Genomic DNA, 26706 nt, shown 5'->3' with positions numbered 1-26706 from the left:
AGAACTCCAAAGGTGATGAACCAAAAGAAAACGAACAACGAATTACCTGGTGAAGCTTGGTTACGTAGAACGCTACAATATATCGGTTCCATACTTTTGCATCTTGTGTCTGGTGAGATTGAAAAGGAATTCTGCTTTATGTGCTTCTACAAAGCATCGATAAATTCAAACAAGTACTGCTTATAACTAAACGAAATAAAAGTCAACGATCCAGAACAAACTAACAGAATTAGCCAATATGATAGACGTCGTATTCCACCGGACAATGTCAAATTTAATTCCCGGCCGAAAATGTCATGTTTTCCTAAGGTGTGCTATTTCACCCGTCGTCCTCACCAGATATTGCACCCAGTTTTTTACGAGAAACCAAACATGTTTTGGGAGTTTGGGCTTAGATGTTGCGGAAGGATCGATTCAGCAATACCACACACTGTGTAAACTAGGAATAAGAATTGGGCAATCAATAGTTTGAAAAAGAGGCCACGCAGAGAAACTCGATGTTTGGAAGCCACATGAATTATTCTAAAGGAAGTTGATTGACTGATTTTCATCAGCGAAGCACAACTAAATCACCCCATTTCTGGAGCAAATAATCACGGGTGATAGAAATAGAAGAATACGATATCGTTCACAAAAGATAATGGGATAAGCAAGACAAACCACTACAAATAATTATCAAAGCCTTGACTTTACAAAAGGGACTCTGTGTGTATGGTGGAACTGGAAGCGAATCTTCGATCATGAGGAGGTACATAGCCAAATAGTTAATTCATTGTTGTGCGGTTCACAACTGGATAGTTTTCACGGGGCGATTATGGAAGAAACCACCAAAATCGATCAACACAAAAGTGTCACATAAATTTCTGATGACGCGCCAAAAAAATAAGGCGATTAGTTGGGAAGCTTTGATGCATCCACGGTATAACCCAGACCCTGCAAACATCTTTGCGATCTATTGAGAAATGATCGAGTTATAAGCGCTCGAAATCTTTGATTTTTTCCTGCTTGTTCAGTGCCTAGATTTTCATTTTACCCCCTAATTTTCCGGTTAGACGTAGTTTTACTTCAAAAAAAATTAGTCAGAAATAAAACAGAAAAACGCGGATACTTTTTAAATGACCCAATATATTCGAATAATTATGTGTCTATAAGAGTGATGCTTTGGGTTTTTTCCCTGAACCCTTTTACGGGTAGTGGTAACTATATTGCCACCAACGATTTTATTTTTTTCTCTTCTTTAACAATAAATTATTACTTATAGCCTAACTGTTGTAGCTAGTTCTGATATCTAGCAACGTGTCTGATTTTTTTTGGGCGCGAAAAAATTAAAAACTATTCATTTTGTAGTCATTTTCGTGTTAACAACTCCCAATTTAGAGCAGCAAGAGCAAATTTCCCGAAAAGTCATTGAAAAACAGTCTTTTTGTTGAAGTTTTCACAACATATGAACTGTTCAGGACCTGCTGAGCCTGATCATGAATTTTATTAATTGTTTTTGTTGAAACTAACATCAAAAATTCAAATACACCCATACCTCGTTTTACAGCCTAGATACGTTCCACGAAACATGCCCGCAAAGCGAAAAGCCGTATAAGGAATCAATTATTACAATACAAATTCAATCGGTTCTGCTCCAAATTTGTTAAATATGTAACATGATTCATCCAAAATGCATGCTAGTATCTAGTAGCAAGCCTAGTATCTATTTTGTTAATGTATATGAACTTTTGTAAAAATCAGCAAATGTTCACCACCTCGAAAAAACACCGAATTTTTTTTTCGAAAACCCCGATTTCCTTTACTCTCCCCTTGGGTGATTTTTCGAGTTTCAAAAAACTCATACTTTGACCGCTTTGCGCCACTCTCCCTTAAGTCCGATTGAGCTGAAATTCGGCATAGGGTGTTTTTTCGAGATGGTGAACATTTTGTTTAAGATAACTTTTTGAAATTTTAGGGACGATTTTTTCCCATACATTCATTGGCACCATAGGGTATAGTGTTCATTAATGCTTTCTGGTTACTTGGAGTGCTAACTCCAGCAATATGCTATTTACTTAGCAGCAGTCTTATACCATTTCTCTCGAACTGCTCTACAATTTGTTCTTTGACACATCAGACTGCTATATGTTTTGCTTTCGTCGCAATTTCACGCTGTCAAACGCATAGTTTCAAATACTGTGAAAAAATTGGGAAAACGACCCTCGTTTTTTATTCTGAAATAAACAATAAGGGTAACGGAGAGCGAAGCAAACAATTGACACCATACTCAGAATCCACGTGACTAACTGAGCAGCTATCATAAAATGATTAATCATAAAATTACCTTGTTAAATGGTTGACCCAGAGCATGATCAGAATCCATTGGAATGAACGGAGTTGAACCATTTATTTGCTCAGGAAGATTTATCTTCAAATCAATCGTTTATTCCCAAATTAACTGTCTCGTTGTATTGATGGATGAATATGTTGTTCATAATTTCAGGCATCAGCTCCAAAAATTAATTTCATGACATTTTCTGTAACAAGATAACACTTGATTTTGATCTCAACAGAAAACAATGCATTCCGTTGCAGTCTGCGATGTTACGAAGCGAGGGATCTGCTCGAACCCAACCTGACACGAGTCTGATTTCGGATCGTTTACAATCGTCAACATGATTAATATCTTCATTTTGTTTGGCCGGGGTTGAAGAAACAAAAAAAAAAATCGTAACTTAAACGCTACCGTCGGCTTGATCGTTTCAGTCTCGAACCCCGCTCACCTGCCAATCACGAAATCATTAACATGATTCGGATGTGGCCAGAAAATTTGCATATCTGATCGGGGCCCCGGAACGAGTGGGTTTTTTTTGTGTCTGTTGTTATGTTTTCATCAATGCTCTCCCCGAAAATAGTATCAATTTTCGGGGCACCGTTCCAGAAGCGCAGAACCGCATTATCGTACACACAAATTTGGCCTCTCTCAGACGAACTTGATTGGATTACATCTCCACCGGTGTTTGGATGCTTCCATTCTAAACCACTTTGGAGATTCGTTACGAACCCTAAGGGTGCGGGGGGGGGGGGGGGCAAATTATAACAACTGTTCGGGGCATAAGCCAATAATTGCCTCCCAGCATCTCTCTGCTCGCACTGATTGGATGCTTTTTTTTTTTTTCGTTGGATTTTGGCCCCCACCAAATAGACGAATATTTCTTTTTTTTCTCCGATGGAAATGAGCTTGTTTGAATCGCTTAAACACGATTTGATTACATGCTCTCCCACAGATGTGCGGCTCGTGTGTTATGCAGCTGATGAAGCTGTCAATCCTGCATTCGAACGGGGTTCAATAAAATTTGGGATTGATACAGCCGTTAAATGGGTTGATTTTCGCCCCGGGACGCTTCGGCGAGTTACGAGTTCCCATTCGGGGCCCCGCCATAAAACATAATCCAGTTGTAAGCTTTCCCGGGGTTGACGACAATTCGATAATTGGAATTATCGGATTTTTTCGACTGGTCTTTGAGAGGGGCTCATTGGATTGATAATTCTCACTTTCACCGGTTTCACCAGACCCACTTGGGCTGAGTTCTTCGGATGCAGATTTACTTCGTTTTTTTTCTGTGTTTGATTGGTACTTACATTGATTGGAATGGCTGGAGTGATCTGGAAAGAAAAAAAAAAATACAGACAAGGTTATTAAAAGGTGCAGGAAGTATAAAAGTGAAAACTGTTCGATTCATGCTATAAAAAGGGTTCTTATAATAAACATTTATAACGTCTTGATTGTGGTGTTGCCCTTCGATGCAACACTGCGTCGTACTGAAACAATGCTGTTGTTCATTCAAGATAATTAGTTTGGTTTTATTGGGGCAATATCAATGTTCTGACCAAATTTCTTCGGCGAGTTTCAAGATTTGATTATCATATCTCTCCCCGTCCCCTTTCTTCACTCGATTGAGCGTATCAAATCAAAACCAGACGTCTTCAAGAACACACAAAATTGAACGATTTCGCTTGATGACAACCATTTCGTTTCACTTTGTAGCGAGGTGGAGCGCACAGCGCAATCAATCCTGGAAGCGTTGGAAGTTGAGTTCCCCACACACAAAAAGCTCTATCCCGTAATTCCTTATTTTCGCGCGGTAACTACCAGATCTAATTCGTCGAACGGAACACATTCCACTCCAGCTGTGTGAAACCGCGCCGCGGCGTTGGTTTTTCGTTGCTGTTGCTGTTGTCAGCAAGCACCTTTTCCAGAACTAGGCCACCGAGAAAAATAAATTAGGCGATTATTTTTACACGCTCGAAAGCGCGAAAAAATCACGATCACACTAACAGTACCGCCGTTTTGCGTTCAGTTCTCCATTCTTCATCCGCGCGTTTCAGGTCCAATTTCATGTCTGTCCATGTCTGACTAATTTAGATTTTCCTCTCTCTTTTTGTTCTCAGGTAAGTCTTCCGCTGATGGAGATGAAGCTGGTCGCCCCAATGGGTCTCGAGGTAAAATTACTCCAAAATTTTAATGACCCCTGGTGGGATAACCGATGCCACGATTTGCGCCACGTGAATTGCGGACAATAATCCGCTGCCGAGCATCGTTAAGCTTTTATGAGCTGAAAATTGGCTTCCATATCCGCTGCCCAATGGCTGGGCTGGAGGGGGGTTGGAGGATTATGACCCTTGAACGGGCTATCGCCGCCCGTTGGCACCTCTTCAATCGATAGCGATAGCGACATCCGCAAACTCCTCTCCGGTTCGGGCGTCCCAATCGCTGCTGCTGCGCAGTTACGGTGACATGAATTGGATCAACGCTTCTGCGGCGGCCAATCGAGATTGGGCGCATCGCCAATTTATCTGGCCGTGTGAACGTCGGCTGCTTTCCCCCCTTGGTCGGTTATCATGATCGGTCGGGGCTGCTTTCACCACCTAAAAGACCACCGCGCGGACGCATCGGGATCAGACTCTCCGGCGCGGTGGTTATCCAAGAAGGGTGAGAACATTGCGCGCGAATTTCATCCGATGACACACATCTAGTAGTTTCGCGTAGTTCCTTTGCCAACGGTTCGTGACGGATGACGGATGATTCGATCCGAGAGGTTGGCGGCGGTAGCAATGATCACCACCTGGTCGTCGATTTCAATTAGGCGGCTATAAACTTGAGACGAATCTGTTGGATGAATTTCTTCCAGCGAAATAGATTACTCCCTCAAGAGGGGTTCTAACGAACCCATCTGGGCTGTCAGAAATGAATAATCCCGGTAGTGTCGAGTTTCGGTACCGATGAAAGAACCGCAAATGATCCCGATGCTCCCGTTCTGGGAATGGGAAATGGGGCGCCTCTGAAACAAATCATTGTTTTTGATAGTTTTAAATTTGTTTCCATTTTTGTTTCTTCTTGGGTTTTTCTTCATGAACCGTGCCAATTGACTGCATCAAATCGAATACGATTCGGGGATAAAGGCAGATTTGAGGATTAGGATTAATCCTTTGGTGATTTCCAGAAAAGAGCCGCCTAACTGCGCAATGAACCGGGAACATTCGTTGGAATGATCACAGTCAAGCGGAATACGAATTATCGTCCCGGCATGTTATCATCGATTTCATCGAAAATTGAAAAAAAGTTGTTTGGGAATTATCCTTTGCGGCACGGCCGTTGGCATTACTATTTACACTTTCAGAGGAAGATCAATTGTCTCTGACGCTTACATCACATTGAGAAATACCCTTCTTCTAGATAAATTGCTCATACTTCAAAGAATTCTTCAAATCTTCAATCATTCAATATATTTCCAGCGATTGCGGCACTTGTTCCCATCAGAATGTGGAACTTTAGATTTTTAAATGGACACGGAAATTGTTTTCTCATTGTTGTCCGAAATGTGATGATTTGGTATGGATCAACTCTCAATGAGTTCGCACGTTGACTAATGCTAATAAATTCATTGACGTAGTTTAAGAAATTCAATCGCTTTCTGATGACTGTTTTAGAGATATTTATATTTGATCTCTAAATATTCCCTGAAAATTTTGGCCAGCATTTTTATTAGGCTCGAAAGCGAGAAGAAGAAAATATTCCCTAACACAGACTTCAAAACCATCGAGCCTGGGTAAATCGGCATAGCAAATATATGCAGGTCGGGGTCATTTTTGTATTGCAAATAAGTTGAGTGATACGATTAATTCTAACAAACAAAATTTTAATTTTAACATTATGGTTGGTTGCTTCGTGAAATTTCATATCAATTACCAATGATGCATTGTGAAAGATTTAGCGTAAATACAAGTGTAAAATTGTATACGGTAGCGGTTGTGTTCAAAATGACTTGAAAAATGAAACGATTTATTTCAATTTTCATTGATAAAACGCCAATGTGTGTTCTCACTCGAGAACGGATCGTCTGATTCAAGCTGTCTGTTTTGTTGTGTTCATCTTCATCCAAAGAAAGTTCATGCGGCAAGCAAGAATGGAAAAGTGAAGAAATATTCGAAAAAATGATTTCCCATATGCTCTACATATCGTATTAGGTGCTGTTAGCCCAATTGAAATTTGCATTGAGGCATATAGCATCGTGTTCCGTTGAGTTTGAAGCGAAAATGGAAATGAATTCATATCCACACTTTCAGAAAGTAAAAATGATTTTAAAAAAAATAACGTTTTCCAATTAAAATATGTTCTTCTATAATAAAGAACATGTTTTTTTTGTGGTGAGAAAAAATTGATAATTGTTTCCATAATTGTAATAATTGTGTAATCAGCATGCAACAGACAGTCTTGGGGAATCCTACGTCAACTATGTGGTCGTGTCTCGGACACAACCCTTCGGTGACTTTTTAGTATCTTCTAGAAAAATTACAACTCCAATGCTCCCAAAAATACAATTTCCCATGGAAATGATCAACAAATTATGCTATGCACCATCTTTCGCAGAACGGCAACAGAGAGCTCTAACCGAATCTGTTGTGTGGTGGCGGCGACAGCAACCACTGCGAAACCAATTTTCACTTTCAGTTTTTCACCGATGAACACAGGTCTCACTGCTGGAAAATATCTTTTTTATATCCTTATTTTTCATATCACCATCTCAGATAGCAGTGAAACGTTGTGGGCTTAAAGACCTGGGACATTTAAGCAACTTTGTGTATTTGAAATATTTAAAAAAAATTAGACTACTTTTTGAAGAGGGCCAATTTTTTAATTTTTAACAAAAAAAATATGACTCAAAAATTATGATACCTACAAAATTCTTGTTGAATTTTCATAAACAAGGCATTTTTATAAATTTCACCAAAAAAATTATTATTTCAAAAATTAAAACTCATTTTTCTCAAAAATGTATTTTTCTAAAATACTCCAAAAATTTATACGAATTGCCCTTACAATTTCCAACAAGTCGTCCATACATCGAATAATGGGCACTTTCACCGGGAATTTTTTTTCTAACAAGTTTTTTCATGTTTTCTTTAAAAAATTACAACTAATCCTACTAATATTGTTTAAAGTCAAGATAGCGACATAGTGTATTGTACAAATTTTCATATCTTATTAAAATATGAACTTTTGTCGAAGACATCAATTTTTTATTTTTATTTCAATGATTATTTTTTCAAAAATTTGTTTGACTTTGTTTATGAAACCCTAAATAATTTCCTACATTTCATTTTTCAACCAGCATTTTGTAGATATTATAGTTTTTAAATTAGGATTTTTTGAACAAAAGTTGAAAAAAAACTCAAAATTTCGAAAAAAAATTCTCACGAAATCCTATTAGACCTACAAAATTTTAGTCTAAGAATGTAATGTAGAAAATTATTTATTTCCATAAAAAAATCAAACAAAATTTCATAAAAAAATAACAAAAACAGTTTTTTTTTTCTGAAAAAATAGAACTGAATAGCCCATGCAATTTTCAACAGGTTAGACTAATTGGCTATTCATATTTTTTTTTGATAATTTAAAAAAATACTTTTTTGAGAAAAATGAATTTTATGTTTTAAAAAAATTTTTTTAACGATTTTTTTTTAAGTACTTTGGTGTTTTTTTATGAAAATTTAAACAATTTCCCTTGTTTCATCCTTTGGCCAGATTCTTGTTGGTATTGTAGTTCTTGAGTTATAGTTTTTTGTAAAAAAATAAGCCAAACTTTTCAGCCTTTTTCAAAAAGTAATCTAATTCTTTTTTGAACATTCCAAGTTTGTAAAGTTGCTCAAAAGACCCATGTGTTCATCGTGGAAAATCAATCGTCCATTATGAGAGTCGCGTAGGATTTTGTACCTCTGATACGATTTCCGATTAAATGCTCCTCTAGTTTACTCCAAACTTTGAAAAATCGTCTAGAAAAAAGCGGTTGAACGTATCAATATGAAACGTTCACAGATATTTAGGGAATACACTTGGCTAAAAATTTGCCTGCAAACATTAGACCTTACTGCAATATTTGCAGAATTACAGTAGATTCTGTGAAGCACTAAAACAATTCTGGTTTTGGCACATTTTTGAAATCGATGCAAAAAAAAAATATTAATTTTTTCGTCAAAGCAACAAATTATCCTTGTGCAGAATTTATTGGAATTTCCAAAATCCCCTTTCTATTTGCGATGCGATGGTTGTTCATAGAGTTTTTAATAATCAAAGATGAAGGGGTAATTTTTCATTCAAACTGAAAAATCATTTTTCAATTTTTCATTCAAACTGAAAAATCATTTTTCAATTTTTCATTCAAACTGAAAAAGGTCCTACAGGAACGTTATAGGAACCAAATAAAAGCTGGTTAATAAGGCTAATTGGAATTGCTGTTGAGTTGGTTAACAAAAATTGTGCTAGTCTAAAATATTCCTGAAAAATCGATTTTCCATTTCTTCAATGATATTGTTGCCCACTACATCTACACACACCAAGATAAAAAATATGTACTTAAAATATTCTAAAGTTGCAGCTTCAAAATGATGTGCATTCCATCGATATGCGTTGATTTTTCGCGAAGTTACAGCATGTTAACAATCGGTTGATGCATGATTTATTCTTGTTTTGTGTTTGTGGTTTTGGCACATTTTTGAAATCGATGCAAAAAAAAAAATATTAATTTTTTCGTCAAAGCAACAAATTATCCTTGTGCAGAATTTATTGGAATTTCCAAAATCCCCTTTCTATTTGCGATGCGATGGTTGTTCATAGAGTTTTTAATAATCAAAGATGAAGGGGTAATTTTTCATTCAAACTGAAAAATCATTTTTCAATTTTTCATTCAAACTGAAAAATCATTTTTCAATTTTTCATTCAAACTGAAAAAGGTCCTACAGGAACGTTATAGGAACCAAATAAAAGCTGGTTAATAAGGTTAATTGGAATTGCTGTTGAGTTGGTTAACAAAAATTGTGCTAGTCTAAAATATTCCTGAAAAATCGATTTTCCATTTCTTCAATGATATTGTTGCCCACTACATCTACACACACCAAGATAAAAAATATGTACTTAAAATATTCTAAAGTTGCAGCTTCAAAATGATGTGCATTCCATCGATATGCGTTGATTTTTCGCGAAGTTACAGCATGTTAACAATCGGTTGATGCATGATTTATTCTTGTTAGTGCGAGAACAATACCCGATAATTGTATCCTTCTTGCCAATGCACTTGGCGCACTCATTCTGCATATTCTTCTTCTAGACACTGCAGCCACAGGGGATTCTCATATCAACAGTCCCGCTGTGTATGGTCCAACTGTGAACATCCGAACAATAGGAATATTCTTATGCCGTAAAAGGCACACGTGTCGATAAGATAGGAATACTCTTACGCCGTAAATGGCTACTGTGCAATACACAACAAAAATTATCGGAAGATAAAAATGTACACGAATAAATTCGGCTCTGTTACAGCTGAATTGCTATATGAGCCTAATACAATAAACAGATGGGATAAAAAACTGCTTTGGACTAGAGGGCGCTATATTTTTTTGTATCTTCGAAAGCTGAGATTTTTTACTTAAAACATATAAAAATCATGTTATGAATTTTTATAGTTAACCGATCGTTCGAAAATTAATTTTTTTCCTATGACTTTTTTTAAATCATCAAATCTAATTTAATAATCAAAACTTCTGAACTACAGGACCGATTCAGATGATCAATATACCAAATTGAAGCCAATAGGCTAGTTTTCTTTGAAAAAATGTCACACTTGCGAAAAAATTGGGTTTCGTTCCCGTAATTGTTGATTGTATTTGTTTTGTTTTTTATAGTTTACATGGTTAAGAATAGAGAGCACCATATTTATTTTCTTGAAAGCTGATGTTTTTTACATAACATATCAGAAAATTAGTTTAGATGTGATTTTATTAGTTTTTGAGTTACGATTCTTCAAAGTTAACTTGTTTTCAGTCTTCGTTAAATATTCACATGCGACTAGACTAATTCTGTGCGACTAGGATCATATTTTTTCGATTTGATGTGTCGATTATCTGAATCGGTCCAGTAGTCAAAAAGTTATAGATTTTCGAAAAAGTAATTTTTGTGGAAAAGGGAAAAAAATGTTTTTTCGGATCATCAGTTAACCGATGGGATTCATAAGTCAAAAACGACAGAAATCTATGATTTTTGGATATGTCATGTGAAAAGCCTCAGCTTTCAGAAAAAAATATTTAAAAAATTGCACCTTTGGACTAGAGGCCAAATACAATCAATAATTACGAAAACAAAATCCAACTGTAATGGTTTTGTTTTTCAAAAAAGACTAGACCGACAGAATATGGCAGGTCCGTGGTGAAATTGCACTCAAAATTCTCATCGTGATGAGCGTAACATGCACTGATGGTTATTTTGAATGTCTTATTTCTTTCCCTGTTATATGTTTCGGCTTCTGACCGGCTTGTCAATTAAATTAGATAAATCAGTACAGTGAATATAATGATTCCCGAATATTTTTTTCATTTCCAACAGTAGTTGTCCTTCATACAGATTAGGAGGAATCTATAGATTCGTGGAGGACACAAAAGTTTGATACGACGCCGAAGGGTCGCTCAATTAAAAAGCACATTATCATGCCGAGGGTTCTCGTTCTGGTTGGGAAATTTTTCGTTAACACTAGGTTTAGGATATTTTTATATACCTATCTCTACGAACACGCGTCAATTTGAAGGAAGAAATAAGAAAATAGACATCAATATATATTTACCTCGATCAATGCATAAAAGTGGAATATGCGGAGATGGAATATAAATGCAGCTGATTTTTGTAATTTTCCTTATAAAAACTGAAATGCGTCAAAATGATGCGTAAACCAAGTGTTAAAGAAATTTCTTCCGACCTGTACTGGTACACGCGTATGCTAGAGCTTGTCACTCAGAATGCATTTAAGGCGTGTTATTTAGCATAGAAATATCCACTGAGTACTAATAAAAATGACGCAAGTTGAGACGGCGACGAAGACGAACTTCGTTAGTGCCATTTAAGAAGAGGAAGAATCCACCCATACTTTTTGAAACAAAACTTTGAACATTTCTGATATAACAAGACTTATCGGAACTTTAATTCGACATTCTGACCAGTTTTCGCGCACCCACTTTTGTCTTCTAATAGGAACAAAACCGGCCAGCTCACAATTCTCTGTTTGGATTTTCTGTTGCCGTTCTGCGAAAGGTGCTGGCATAGCAGTCTGGATTATTTCTTTGAGAAATATGCCTTTGGTGAAGCGATAAAGTTGTACTTTTTCTAAGAGATATTGAACAAAAACCACTTCGATCTTCAATAAGATCAGTGTTTGAGTGTCGCTCTAGACAGCGAGCAACTGTTTTAAATGTTGTAAAATAAATGTGACCGAGTTGTGAGCCCTGGATTCACATAACTCAGTCGGTTCGTCGTCTGGAAATTGAGGCCATTGCATTCCGCCGACCAAGCACCGATTAAAATCATAGACTTCTTCAATCAAATTGTGTGATGTTCTATATCATGATGTAGGAATTAGTCAAATCACATTAAGAGCAACACGCACAAAATCAAGACATCATCGCATCAGCAGCAAAACTCGTAAAGCGCAACATGAGGCGTCATTAAATCCGCGTTGAGCAAACGATCTAAAAAAATCAACCCTGCTTACGTCACGCGTACTCAAGCTTTTTTTTTCCTTTAAGGTGTGCATTCCATAACCTAGCTGTTGTTTCATGGAACTTATCACACATACATTTTTTTATTTGGGGCTAACCACCGATTGGCGGGAATTGTTCCCCACGGGATTAGGTTCGCGCAGCGCAGCATCTCGTCGCGAGATACCAGCTTCACGTGTGGTTTCCCCACCCCTATCTAGAACCCTTCGCTGCAATCTTGCGCATGAGTTTAATAACTTCATCCTGCGCTGGACGACGACGACGACGACGGAACTCGACGGCTGCTGGCATCATTCTATATTTAGAGGCTGATCACTGTCTGGTTTTTAATTGAACGCCCTTCGCGGCATGCAAAATTTCCCCCGAGAAGTTCTCATCGCGTCCGTCGTATTCACGGGGTGGGGTGGAAGGACGGGGTCTGCCTGTTCTTTCCCGGCAGTATCGTGGTGTGCCACCCCAAGAGTGGGGACGGAATGCTGCCGACTGTCGCATTAATGTGGTTTCCATCTAGAGTTCCATATCAGTTTGCGTGAGTCTTTTAGGAGATTTTTCCACCTTCTCTCGATGGTTCTTGTCTGTAATTTATGCACGCTATTACCTTGCTGCTCCTGGCAGTGGTGCTGGTGGTGGTTACTGATAAAAGATGGTCTTCGAGAGACTAACGAGAGCGTTTCCGAATGTGTTCGCTCGAACCGCTGATGATTCGATTTGGTCCGTTCTGCAGGTTAATGACAAGTCCCGGCGTCATCCTATAGAAGCCCCAGTGGAGGAGCTCTCGTTCCGTCGCGTTTTTACTATCGCCTGTCAATCAGCAGAAACACATTTGGTTTGGCTCTGCTGGATGTGCGACCGAACCGTGATGTGAGATTCTCAACGTTTTTGGTTAACATTGTATGTTTTGTGCAACAACTAGTTAGTGGATTGATGCTTACAGTGTTTAACGTCCTCTGTGGTTGGGAATAATTATGCACAGCCCATAGGATGCTCGTTGACAATGTAATTTCCACGGATATTTCAAATTCGGTGTCATACGTTTGGGATTTACCGTTAGAAAAAAAAAAGTTGTTCCGCCTTTTCTGGTATGTTAAAGTACTTGAAGTTCCGCGTTCCGTGCCCATGGAATGAGGCGAATCGTGCGTTTAAGTTGGCAGTTTCTGTTGATCAGGTTTCCTCGGTCATTTCTCACACTGGGACGAACTCGATTAGAAACGTGCGAATGGAATCTTTTGAAACGGCACTTCGAGTATTACTGCTGTAGAACTGAACCATTCGAAAATTCACCACAAAAGAACGAACTATGTAGGACATTTGAAAAAATAGATGTATTACAACACAAAAAAACATTTGAAGAAAAAATGGACAAACAATGAAAAAAACTGGAAATTTAAATTTGGAATTATTGTGATGTTTTTGTGCGTACCTACCCGTGCGGTCAATAACGGGCAACTAATGTAGCGATGGGGAATATTTTTCAAACGCGTGAGTCGCTCGCCCGAATTGTAAATACAACGCATGCTGCACGGTCAATGAAGAGAATGGAAACCATGCAACTTAGACTCTTCGGGTTTGCAACTAAATCCAACCAACGAGAGTATGAAAGATGTAATTATCAATTTCCATTAAAGTATTGCTATAGCTAACGAGCAGTGTTTGCATATCTGTCAATATTGAATGAAACACAATGTGTCATGCAAGTAACCATTGACGAATATATATATAACCTAACATGGGTGGATGATTCAAATACTTAGCCGAATAATAGTGTTCACTTTTGTGAACACACAAATGAATATACGATGCGAGGAGCAAAGTCTGTTGATTGCATATCCGAGGTGTACCAAACATCGCACACCACTTTCGATGCCTGTATACAAGTTTGAGTCGCAAATATCGTCCCGTTCTAGCTATAGCGAATAAACGCTGCACAGACAAGTGCAGAGCGATAAATGAATGGGGATTTGGACCATCTGTTTCGCTGCAGCAAATTAAAATCACGATCGGAAAACTCACATTTATGACAAAGTGCTTGCTGTGTTCATGCTACCATTTCCTTCCATCTGTCGAATTTTACCAAAGTTTTTTTTACGTTAGTAACATACAGTTCAACAATAAAAGAAGATGACAATATAAAAGATAATGGAGTGGTCCAAATCACCCCGTATGTCCATCTCACCCCGTGTTACCCTACACGAAAAAAATATTTCGCTATTCAGTCACCATTTGCGGAGTACTAATAAAAATGACGCAAGTAGTACTACGTTGAAACGGCGAAAAAGATGAACTTCGTTAATGCCATTTAAGAAGAGGAAGAATCCATCCATACTTTTTGAAACAAAACTTTGAACATTTGTGATATTACAAGACTTATCGGAACTTAAATTCGACATTCTGACCAGTCTTTGCGCACCCATGTTTGCCGTCTAGTAGGTACAAAACCGGCCAGCTCACAATTCACTGTTCGGAATTTCTGTTGCCGTTCTGCGAAAGGTGCTGGCATAGTAGTATAATTTCTGGATTATTTTTTTGAGAAATATGCCTTTGGTGAAGCGATGTAATGTAATTTTTCTAAAAGATGCTGAAAAAAAACCACTTCGATCTTCATGCTACCATTTCCTTCCACCTTTCGAATTTTACCAAAGTTGTTTTACGTTAGTAACATACGGTTCAACAATAAAAGAAGATGACATTATAGAAAATCCAAGTTGAGCCGTACTTTTTGAGATAATGGGGTGATCCAAATCACCCCGTATGTCCAACTCACCCCGTGTTACCCTACATGAAAAAATATTTCGCCATTCGGTCACCATTTGCGGAGAGCGGCGAATGAGAGAAGAGCTAAAACGAGAGAGTTTTTGTTTCTCACTGGAAGAATAGCATCGTTAAAATGAAAAATGCGACATGTAATGAGATAAAGGCAAAGAAGAATATAAACTTTCAGCACAGAAACCGTTCATGACGATTTTGGTTTGCCTGCTCGTGTATGATGAAGTGCGAACCGAAGCAGAGTTGTCTCGTTCTCTTTTGTGTCATGTTTTGTAGCGTGTAGAAGTGAAAGAATGTCACTGGGGGAGATGACTTCTGTATGATCATATTTGAACAAACGAAAGCGAATTATTCAGTGCAAAGGTCAATCGGCAAACACTGCTAACGAGCATTCGAAATCATCTGTAAAGAGTGAGAGTTAATTCATAATTTTTTTTTTCAAAATTCCTTTTTTAAAGCTACGAGAGAGAAAGGGGGAAATAGTAAAAAAAGATAAAGAGAGAGATAAAGAAAGAGATAAAGAGAGAGATAAAGAGAGAGATGAAGAGAGGGAGAGAGAGAAAGAAAGAGATAAAGAGAGAGAAAGAAAGAGATAAAGAGAGAGATATAAAGAGAGGGAGAGAGAGAAAGAAAGAGATAAAGAGAGAGATATAAAGAGAGGGAGAGAGAGAAGGATAGAGAGAGTTTATCCTTTTCCTTTATAACGTTAAGTGCTATGTGTCTTGGTATGTGTGACAAACAAAGTAGAATGTTAATACCTGCGTAGCATTTCAGTAACAATTAGTGATCACCAATAATCGCAAGCCGAATCCGCCCCCCTTTTCTGGGAGGCTTTTTACACATATATACGATTTAACCCGACAATGTTACATGAAATACTACATATCGCGATACTAGAATGATCGTTATACCGATATGCGTCTTAATCCACAAATGATATAAAAATCGTGTTTTTGCATTGCATACGATTTCGGATACAAATGATGCATCCTTTGACTGATATTTTGTACGATTATAATCTGATACGAATTTATATTCGACCTGGCACGTGCAAACAATTTCAGGCGAAAGTTTTTTTTTCAGAGTTGGCGCCAAATTCAAGAGTCGGCTAGGACTAAATGACAGACGTATGGCACGATTGGCTTTTATGGGATCATTGCCAGCTGAGTTCTGGGCAGATACCAGTTATTGAATTTCTAAAGGGTGTGTCACATCAAATTGCATCACGGAAAAAACGCTGTAGAAATTTAATTTTTAGGAATTATATCTTCAGCTTTCGCTTATAATCAGATAAGAGTGTATAGATCACGTTGGCCATGCATCACTGTCAATTTTTCGTAAATTTGGAAAAATGTCGTCGAACGAAACAGAGCGTCGTGAATTAATCCTGCGCACTCATTTCGAGAATCCGGAGTTGTCACATCGGGACATCGGTAAGATGCTGGGAATCGTCCAATCCACGGTCAGATGAGTACTAAAACGATACTTCGAGAACCTAACCATCGACCGGAAGGTGAAGAACGGCAAAAATGGATGCTCCGTCAGTGAAAAAGATCACAAGCGCGTAGTTAAGCAGTTTAGACGTGATCCGAGAAGTTCGGTCCGGGATGTCGCCAATAAGCTGGATTTGTCAAGTTCATTCGTCCAGCGGACCAAGCAGCGGGAGGGCCTGCGTACATACAAGGTTCAGAAGGCTCCTAACCGCGACGAAAGGCAAAACTTGGTGGGGAAGACGCGAGCCCGGAAGCTGTACACCGAAATGCTGACGAAGCCACATTGCCTGGTAATGGACGACGAAACCTACGTCAAAGCGGACTTTCGTCAGCTGCCGGGCCTGTTGTTCTTCTCCGCAGAGGACAAATTCAGCGTTCCGGAGGAGATTCGCAAGCAGAAACTATCCAAGTTTGCCAAAAAGTACATGGTGTGGCAAGCGATCTGCTCTTGCGGAAAGCAGAGCGCCCCCTTCGTGATGACCGGCACGGTAAACGGGCAGGTTTACCTTAAGGAGTGCCTACAGAAGCGCTTACTACCACTATTGAAGCAGCACGAGGGCCCGACCATCTTCTGGCCGGATCTCGCTTCGTGCCACTATTCAAAGGACGTTTTGGAGTGGTACGAAGCCAACGGGGTCACCTTCGTGCCAAAGGAAATGAACCCGCCCAACGCGCCGGAGCTTCGCCCAAAAGAGAAATATTGGGCGATTATGAAGCAGGCCCTCCGAAAGAACCCAAAAGTTGTCAAATCGGAGGCGGACTTCAAGAGAAAATGGATTTCTGTTCAAAAAAACTACAACCTGACGTTGTACAGAACCTTATGGATGGGGTAAAGAGGAAGGTGCGAGCATACGGGCTTGGGCTCGAGGTATGAATAAAAAGAAAATGCCAAAAGTTGTTTAATAGTTTTTATTTTACTGTCTAAAATTTTCAAAAGGATCGGTCTACTGGGCGAATTTCTACAGCGTTTTTTCCGTGATGCAATTTGATGTGACGCACCCTTTAATTATGTTTTTTCATTTAATTTATCTAATAAAACTACTCCTTGAAGGTGCTCTAAAAAATGCCATGGAAATGGACTTTGATTTTTTTCGTGGACTTCATGCTGATTAACAAAACAAAATGCTCTAGATGTTTGAACAGAAATATGAAATTTGCATTCCCTGTTAAAAGGGAAGACGACTATACAATAAGCTGACAAATTGGATAATTTTTTTTTGATTTTTCAAAGATCGATTTTTGGTACTGTAAAGATAGATCAGTGGATCTATCTTTTCGCCGTTTGGAAAATCGATTCGACAAGATCGATTTTTTTATAATGAACGCCCAATTCTAACCCGAATGCTACTTCTTGTGAGCTGTATGACTTTCTGGCGAAAATTCAGAATACATAAAAAATATGTAGTCTCAACCAGTAAATCTAACCCGAAGCTTTCATATGACGCAAAAAATTGATCGTGGAAGCCACACCACTAATTTGACTGACGTCTGGATTGTGTGTTGTACTCATACACCCACGTCTCGTTGACGACCATCATTTTTGACGTAGAACTACATCTTTGATTTCTATATAGGGGATCACTCTACGAAAAATGTAACGTTTATTAGGTGTTTTCAAAAGCATATTACGCAGAATCGTTCTTACGATATATGTTATAATATATACCATTAGACGGCATTTTTTTTGTCTGAGACATCAACAGTGGAAATCATAAAACAAGTGAGCAGTTTAACAAACAAAAGAGGTATGAGGTTTGCGAGCGGATGCGAAGGTAAATCATGTATTATGCATTCTTTCTTCCAACTTCGTTCCCATGAATGTTGTATGTAACACAAAATTGCGTGCAATACATGCGTTCTATCAAACAAAGTAGCAACATGTTAAAGTAATTCGATGCAAGATTTTATGCATCACTCAAACTTCATGCAAGATTTCATCAAAGTAACGAGAAAAGTGTCACGCATTCAGTGATCGTTCATTAATTAGGAGGGAGAAGCGATTATCATGCGAAGACTTATTCAGATCGGCATTACATCACATCACAAAAGTCAAACGAAATGAAATATTAATATTCTTCATGACTCATATTCATAATTCTCAATGACTCAATTCCTTCTATGATAGTAAAGCAGTAGAACCAAAACGACTTGATTGTGATAGTCTGCAAACGAACATTATTTCACCGAAAAAGCTACTGCTCCCGATGCCTAATAATAAGAATAAGACAATGGAAAGAAATCACAATACCAAAAAAAAATGTTGTTAAAAATAAAACAACATGTGTATTTTACCTTTTTAATCAATGACGATTCACAAATACTTCCTCTACCAGTCCACCCTGTTATGAGTCCCACTGATATTCATTGATCATTTTCAGTTGGACAGTTGAACTTCCTGCCAGAAGCTTATTGTCTTTCTTTGTTCGTTACAAACCGTTTGAAGGTTGTGAGTACATACGACAAATGGCCCTTTTCAGGGCTACTAGTTAGAGTTTCAAAAGAGTTGAACTAACAGATTTCTGAACAATGAAAAACAATACATTTATAACAACCAAATGTTCTGAACAATCACAGTCCTCGTCAAACTTCCGCCCGTGCTCCTAGGTTCAGACCCTACTACTTTTTTTCGTTTAAGTTTTTTAACGATTTTCTTCTCGAGCTTTGGCCTCTGCATTCCCGAAAACCCATTCGGAAGAGAGATGAGCGCTCGCAACAAGATAACATTTTCACAAACCCTAGCCCTCTTTAAACAGCTCAGCCTGTATTCAGCCTGATTGATCGATTTATGGAAACAGGTCGTCTATCAGCCCTCGCGGCAATCTTCCCGTACGATTGGTCTCGTGTAATCTCGTTAGCTTTTTACGATTCACGTGCTGCTCCCCGGGAAAGTGGGAAAGAAGTTGTTCATTTTCCCAACGAACTTTATTAGCAAGATTCTGCTGCTCGCGTTGCTCTGGATTCCGGCCGCGAGTCCCAAGATGCATCCAGAACCGGGTAACACTCGCTCGAACGATCGAACAGGTGAGATGAAGTTCGGTCGATAAGAATTTAACATGACACTAGAAACACAGTGCAGCGGTTCCCAGCGGAACCAGAAACACCAGGGATGTTCGAATACAGCTCGGCTATCAATCGCAGGGGCGATTCTAATTATATTCGTTGCAATTCTGAACAACCCAACTTCCGAGAGTCTCAGGGCTAAGGCATCAATCATCGAACGGAGCAGGGTGACAGTTTGTTTTGAGCCGACGACTCGTCGAGTTTTGACATTAGTGGAGCTTTCAATGTCCGCGATTGGTAAACCGGAGAAGTTGCACCAGATACAATCGAACACACTAAATGCACTGTCACCCAAAGGTCTGCTGGCTTGAGAATGCCTTTACTGATGATGATGGTGGTGGTGATCTTGATAGCCCTTGCATTGAATGACAGGTGCGCCAACGACTCGCAGTGAGAAAATATGATCGATTCAACCCGCTGAACGGCATCAACGGCTGTCATCGTTTTGCACTCCCGCTGCCATTCTTGTTGCTCCCTGCGCATGTTATTTATGTTCGATTGTGCGTCCACCGCCTCACCGTTCACCAATTAGTCCCACCTAGTCCCACCTTGCTCTCAACTGAGCATCGTATCATATCGGTGCGAAGGCCACTCTATTTTGCTTTCTTTCTGCTGGAGTCGCCGGGCAGCGCTGCCTGCCTCGTCTATTCAGTATTCAATGAGCATAATCTTATCAACCCAATCGATGCAATTGCTTCCCGTTAGCATTATGAATGATTCCGGCGAATCCAGTGCGCCTCATATCTGCGCGCCGATCTGTGCAGTGCCCTTTTTGTGCAAGGCCTCATTTCAACAACAGATCGCTCAGCAGCTCGCGCTTTCCATGGACATTTGGCAGTCGCGCGGCATTCCACCGCTCTCGCTAATCAGCCCACTTTTTCGGTCTAAACTCTCCGGAGCTGATGAATAATTTCAGTGCCGTGTAGTAAATCCCGCCGCGGTGGATGAATATGTATTGCATGCAGTTCCTTTTTTGGCAGCAGCCTATCGGATTGCGACAATCTCGCTTTGCGAAGAAAAAAAAATCATTAAAAACGCGAACAACATCCAACATGACATTTTTCTCCCATGCGCCGAGTTTCGCACGCTGTGCAGTCTTTTCCCATGCCGAGAATTCACATTTTATTTCCGCAGCAGCAGAAGCAGCAAAAGAGAGAGAGAGAGCCAGAAATGTTGTTAGATGATGATACGCGTATTTGGGAGCGATGCTAATCATTATTACCGTTTGCCACGATGGGAATCATACAAGATGGATTTGTGATTGATACGCTTGTTTGGGATCGCTGCCAACTCACTTAGCGAAACAGTTAGGACTAACTGTCATAAGTAAGTGAAATTTAACTATGTCTCGGTCTGTAATCGAAACACAGGAAGCAACATGGAGAAAAAACACACCAAAAATGCTTCAATTATAAACCAATCCAGAGTATGCGAAGAAGAACACAATGTGAGAAACAAAATTCGTTCCGAACTAATTCTTTCCCACTTCTCGCCGGTGCCGGATTGATCTTCATGAAGTTACATCGCGAAAATAGCTAGCTTTTCGCGAGTGGATCCAAAATCCAGAAGAATTTTCCAACAACGGTACACATCAACTGCACCAAACGATGGTACGGAATGCGCTGACACCAGCTTCCAGCCGATGATAATTTCTGTTTTGGCATGAAATATAAATCTCACGCCCCCAGCAGAATGAGACGAAGCTACCGTTTTGACTAACTAGCATTTCTTAGCCTATCGCGGGAATTTTAACTATCTATTGTTATTCTGAGGGGATTTGAAACCCGAAATTCGTAGATAGCGAAGCGAAGATTTTTCTGGAGCTTCTCTTCGCGTCTCTTTCAACTGTAGTTGATGGTGTAGACAGATGAGAGTTACCCGGCGCTGATCGATGGTCGACGGGGGTTTGAGTATTTACGGCGCAATTTTACCCGTGACCTATCAACGGGGCCAACGTCGTTTGTAATAATTAGAATGCTCGGGGCGAAAGAAGGGTGAATGGGTGGGGACGAAGAAAACAAACATCAGATAACTGTTTGGTGTACTGCCTGTACGCTTCCGGCTTAATTTTAACAAGAAAGAATGGAGTCGATTTAATGTAAATTGTCCCGAATAGCTGAAATGTTCCATTCACGCGCTCGGAGGAACGGTACCTCACGTAATGAACACATTTTCCATTCATTACTCTCCCTCCTTAAAACTGCGGGGAGGGGAGAAAAGCAGATTTGGGAAAAACATATCAAGACATTAGCAATTCAACACGGTATTTTCGGCTGGCAATGTATTCTCGAGTGAAGTGTGAATAACTTTGTCGGTGTCGACAGTGTTGCACGGAATTAATTCACGGATGCCATTACTGTTGATGAGGTAATTGATGTTAAATTAAAATTATGTGCACTAAAATCGTGACAGTTTGGTTTCGTTATTATTAATTGTTTTCCCTTCAAAATATTTTCTCAAAGAAGTAGTAGCGCTCCTGAACAACGTTCACAGAATGACATTTAATTCGTTGGCCGATTTCGTTTTCAAGTCATCAATGTTTGCAAAATAAAAGGATGTAATTTTTCAGTTATCCCTTGTGATCCTATAAAGTTTTGAACGACAACTGCATATTCATTGATGATAAGATCTTGAAACACCAGAATGCGTATGATTGCTTTAAATATTGGACTGTTTGTTTCTCTTCCTGTATTTGGTCCACATTTTTGCGAAAAAAACAATACGAAAAAATATAAATGATATTTTGTACAATTTTTTGCTTGTTGAATTATTGTGGCTGATAGTTACTATTGTATCAATTTAGTGTAATGTCAAGCATTGAGCCTAGTTGTTGGCAAAATAAAAAGATAAATTCAAAAGAAATTGTTGTGTTTTACAAACCCATGACTGGAACAAAAAAGCACATTCAGAAGATTAATCTTATTAAAGGAGTTGCATAAGAGTGTCCGAAATTAAAATCAAAACTGTCCGGAATTTAAATCATGAATAAAAAAGGGCAGAATTCCGGCACAATGAGCAAATTTGCAAATTTTGAACAAATATAACATGATTTTGTGAAATTCTGTCATAACTTACGGAAAAGCCTTCTTATTTTATAGGAACGGAACTTTCCATGCTATGATTTGGACGAATTTCATGCCAACTCGACTGGCCGTCATTTCATGCCAACTCGAGCACCATCCCAGATGGCAGTGAAACGTTGTGGGTGTAAAGACATGGGTTATTTAAGCAACTTTGCATACTTGAATTATTCGAAAAATAATTAGACTACTTTTTGGAAAAATCTATTTTTTTTCCTTGTTTTTTTACAAAAAATTATAACTTAAAAACTGTGATACCTACAAAATTCATGTCAAAGGATGAAATGTAGGAAATTGTTTGAATTTTTACAAAAAATACCAAAAATTTTTTGGAAAAAAATTTCGCTGAAAAAAATTGTTATTTTAAAAATTTAAATTCATTTTTCTCAAAAACTTTTTTTTTAATCTCCAATGATATATATACAGGGTAACTTCGATATAACGTACATTTCACTTTCAAAATTGTACGTTGTATCGAAGCATAATAAAGAACTCAGAAACGTAGCTTATATTACTTTATTGTGTTGCTGTTTGAGTAAGGTTGATGAATAAATTCAAATAGAAGACGAAACGAATCTTTCTCATAATGTTTCTCTTCGTAATGTTGACTAAAATATGTTTCATTTAGAATCCGGAATCACAAAACAGTTGTATTTCGGGATTGGTTAAAACTACAAATCAAGGTTTAGTATCAAAATACGGATAATTTACTGTTCTTTCAGAAAAAAAAATATTCAAAAAATTATTCCTTTGGACTTTGAAAATGTGTACGTTATATCGAGGTAAAATGTACGTTATATCGAGGGTACGTTGTATCGAAGTTTCCCTGTATATGTATATACAGGGAAAAGTCTTTTTAACAAGAACTTTTTTATATTTTCTTCGAAAAAAAATCAACTAATCCTAATTTGTTTTAAAGTCAAGATAGCGATAAAGTGTATTCAACAAAGTTTTAGATCTTGTTCAAATATAAACTTTTGTCGAAGACATCAAATTTCTATCTTTTATAGTTTTTGGAATATAAGTCATTTTTGTATGAAGGCTTATGAAAAAAAATATATTTTGCTCGTTTAAATTTTTGTGTGTAAATTCTCACCTTTGACATGTTCTTGACAGGTTTCTAAATAGAGAAAAGTTAGCAAAGCATGTAAATTGCGATAATTTATACATACAAATGTCAAAAAATTAAACATTAATAATATTTTTTTATAGAAAAAAATTAAAAATATGTTGTTCGAAAACCTTTTTCCATGTAAATGTGCCCATCGTCCGATGTATGGAAAACTTGTGGAAATTTTGAGGGCTATTTATATCTATTTTTTCAGAATATTAAAAGCATATGTTTTCGAGAAAAATGAATTTTTACTTTCAAAATATTTTTTTTTCAATGATTTTTTTTTCCAAAAAATTCTTTGATAATTTTTAATGAAAACCTAAGTACCTTTAATGAGAACCTACATCTCATTCTCTGACCAACTTTTTGTAAATCTTATAGTTTTCAAATCAAGATTTTTCGAAAAAAAGTTGAAAGAACTCAAAATTAAGAAAAAAAACTACAAAAAAATCAATCAGACCTACAAAATTTCAGTCAAAGAATGGAATGTATGAAATTATTTTGATTTCATTAAAAATTATCAAAGATTTTTTTGGAAAAAAATATCATTGAAAAAAAAAATTTCAAATATTAAAATTCATTTTTCTCGAAAACATATGCTTTTAAAATTCTGAAAAAATTAATATAAATAGCCCTTAAAATTTCCATACATCGGACGACGGGCACATTTACATGGAAAAAGTTTTCCAACAACAACGTTTTCGTGTTTTTCTTTGAAGAAATGCTATTAATGTTCAATTCAATTCAATTCAACATTTTAAATGCTCTGCTAACTTTTCTCTATTTAGAAACATGTCAAGATCATGTCAAACGTGAGCATTTACACACAAAAATGTAACCAGAAAAACATTATTTTTTTCAGGAGTCTTCATACAAAAATGACAAAAAGTTTATATTTTAACAAGATCTAAAACTTTGTCGAATACATTATATCGCTATCTTGACATTAAACAAAATTAGGATTACAACTAAAAAAATTTCAAAAAAAATATAAAAAAGTTGTTGGAAAAACTTTTTCCCTGTAAAAGTGCCCATCTTCCGATGTATGGACGACTTGTTGGAAATTTTAAGGGCTATTCATATATATATCTTTGGGAATTTAAAAAAAATAGTTTTTGAGAAAAATGAATTTTAATTTTTAAAATAACTTTTTTTTCAGTGAAATTTTTTGTTGTGAAAATTCAAACAATTTCCTACATTTTATGCTTTGACAAGAATTTTGTAGGTATCATACTTTTCGAGTAAATTTTTTTTGTGAAAAATTAAGAAAAAAAATTGGCTTTTTCCAAAAAGTAGTCTAACTCTTTTTTCGAATATTTCAAGTATGCAAAGTTGCTTAAATGACCCATGTCTTTACACCTACAATGTTTCACTACTATCTGAGATGGTGCTGTCAACTCCTAAGATGAGTTGGCATGAAATTCGTCTATGTCAAAATTTTCTAATAGTTGAACTTATCATCGTAAGCGCTTAAGTGTGTCAATTTCGATGCATTACGATATGAGATCTTTTTTTAAAAGTGGTCAAAACATATGTGTTGAGTACCTACATCATTAACACGATTTGATTTTTAAATCAATTAATGATAGTTGATCTTGTTTCAGAAAATAAATTAATATGGACCAACATGTCACGTTTAGTGAGATGGAAACAAGATGTAACCATTAATTCTGATACCATAAATTCAGCAAGCTGATTCATTTCGCGCGATTCCATTTTCCATTGTTGAACGACTCGAGAACTAATCAAACAAATGGAATCAAACTTAGCATATAGAGGTTTTAGGGATCGATAAACGTTTCTGTGGTAGTTCGGCACTCCTACCCCCTCTCTAAAGGGGGGCTAAAGGGGGTCCCATACAAATGAAACATAAATTTCTGCTTAACTCGAGTACTAATCAAGCAAATTTAACCAAAATTTGCATATGGAGGTTATAGGGAGCAATGAATGTTTCTACGGTGGTTCGACATACCTATCCCCTTTCTAAGGGCAAGGGGCTACCATACAAATGAAACACAAACTTTTACATAACTCGAGAACTAATCAAGCAAATGGAGCCAAATTTGGGATGTGCGGGTTTTTGGGTACAATAAATGTTTCTATGATGGCATGACACCCCTCTCTCATCTGGAATTGAGAGCGGGTCCCGAAAAAATAATACACATATTTCAACCAAACATGACAATTGAAAATTTTCGGAAAACTCTGAAGGAAAATGGGAAAATTCGGAAAATTCAATTCACATATGTTCTACAATTACATATTGACAAGCGTTTTTAGTCTATTTGATGTTTGCGCTAACGAAATTGATCTTCGCTCGAAAGTGGAAATGGATTTTAATGTGATTAAACGCACTCCGTCTTCTATCTATATAAATAAAAATGGATAGCCGAATATGTTGATAAGACTATCAAGAACTTATGAGTGATCGTACGAATAGTAGATGCAGCTTACAAGCAGTATGAGTGATTTGAAGAGCTTAAACGAGCAATATCCTCTGCGTAGAACGAGAAATAAACTACGACCGCTTGCTTGGAGCTTGGTCAAAACCACCCCGAATGGGTTATTTGAACTGATCGGAACTGAAGATGATCTATGGATTAGAAACTTATTGTAATTCGTGTGAAATTGACGTTAATTTAGTAAGGGAGTGAGAGTTTTTCCATATGGTTCTATAGTTATGAAACACTGGAATTTTTGTTTTTTTGAATGTTTCGCGCCTGAACACAACAATAAAGTTCAAAGTATCCAGTATTTTAAATGAAGATAGTTGTTATGTCATGCACTATATACTACAATTCAACCGACTTCTTACATATCCCTGGATACTTCGAAAAATTGTGTGGTGTATGTTGAGGAATAAATACAGCTTTGCCCAAAAAAAGATTGTTTTCATTAGAAATCCCATAAAATTTGCATGAAATTTGGAAAATCGAAAATTTGTTTTCGATGCCAAATGACCGAAAAATGCATAAAACGTCGAGATCGAAAAACATTTTTTGCCCGAAAATCGACCTTCGGGAACTTCGCCTGAGTGGCCAAAAAATCAAAATATTGAGTGCTTTGAGGCACCCCTAAATCATGTCCGCTCGATCTGAAATTGTGCACAGGTCTTTTT

General features: G+C 37.5%; 2 protein-coding genes across 2 annotated transcripts in view; one reads left to right on the top strand and one right to left on the bottom strand.

Annotated features, from left to right (window-relative positions):
• LOC129765119 (uncharacterized) overlaps nucleotides 1-26706 on the bottom strand; it is a 279465-nt gene that overhangs the window by 188703 nt on the left and 64056 nt on the right. The window contains exon 2 of the mRNA XM_055765005.1: nucleotides 3622-3645. The gene's annotated coding sequence lies outside the window, so the exon portion shown is untranslated. The remainder of the gene's footprint in view (nucleotides 1-3621; nucleotides 3646-26706) is intronic.
• LOC129765123 (autophagy-related protein 16-1) overlaps nucleotides 1-26706 on the top strand; it is a 266024-nt gene that overhangs the window by 213927 nt on the left and 25391 nt on the right. The gene's annotated exons all lie outside the window — the stretch shown is intronic.

The sequence above is a fragment of the Toxorhynchites rutilus genome, chromosome 1 (genome assembly GCF_029784135.1).
Source record: "Toxorhynchites rutilus septentrionalis strain SRP chromosome 1, ASM2978413v1, whole genome shotgun sequence".
Taxonomy (NCBI): domain Eukaryota; kingdom Metazoa; phylum Arthropoda; class Insecta; order Diptera; family Culicidae; genus Toxorhynchites; species Toxorhynchites rutilus.
This window is presented reverse-complemented; position numbering and strand designations above follow the sequence as displayed.